Source organism: Nanorana parkeri, unplaced genomic scaffold (assembly GCF_000935625.1).
Source record: "Nanorana parkeri isolate BGI_ZX_2015 unplaced genomic scaffold, ASM93562v1 scaffold2459, whole genome shotgun sequence".
In the NCBI taxonomy this organism is placed as follows: Eukaryota; Metazoa; Chordata; class Amphibia; order Anura; family Dicroglossidae; genus Nanorana; species Nanorana parkeri.
Genome location: NW_017308727.1, coordinates 52,185 through 52,945, shown reverse-complemented (window position 1 = coordinate 52,945; position 761 = coordinate 52,185).

Here is a 761-nt window from a genome sequence, read left to right as displayed (position 1 = left end):
ATGGTCTAATGAGAACTATGAGTCTCTCCCATCCCCCAAATTCTGGGATCAGCTATGATGGTCTAATGAGAACGATGAGTCTCTCCCATCCCCCAAATTCTGGGATCAGCTATGATGGCCTACCATAGATTTAAGGCTGCTCATTAAGCCCACTCCTCCTAATACCATGAGTCCCAATCAATGAATGTCCAATGAGGTGACTATTAGCCCCAGAGCCAGAACCTAATGAAGAAGAAAAGAATAATGTAAGTCCCACTTTTCACTCCCCGGAGTAGGAGCGTATATGTATACCACAGACCAAACATCCTCATCTATAAGTCACATTTTATTTACTAAGTCCTGACTTTTGAGGCCTCGATGTTATGGGGCCGGCTGCTAAACCTCCCAAGACAGAGCTCCTTTTTGGCTCAGGGGGATTAGCAGCCAACTAACAAGCGATCACCGACCTCGACGTTGCCGGATCGAATCCCGGCTTCTCCCTTTCTGAATTTTTTACTCGGAAAGAACGTTTTAACCTGCAATAGGAGATCAGACCCATCAGTCATTGAGCAGAGGCGAGTAGCTCAGTGGATAAGAGCAGTACCCAGGGCACCAGAAGCCTCGAGTTCGATTCCCGTAGCCCCCAGGTCAAGTCTCTGAGTGCATTGTGCGGACATCACTCAGTGACAGTGCCGTGAACTTGAGCTCAGATCTCCCAGTGAAGTGGGTGGAATCCCTCGGAGATGGAAGGACCGTAGACCGGAGCTCGAATCACTGAGTGG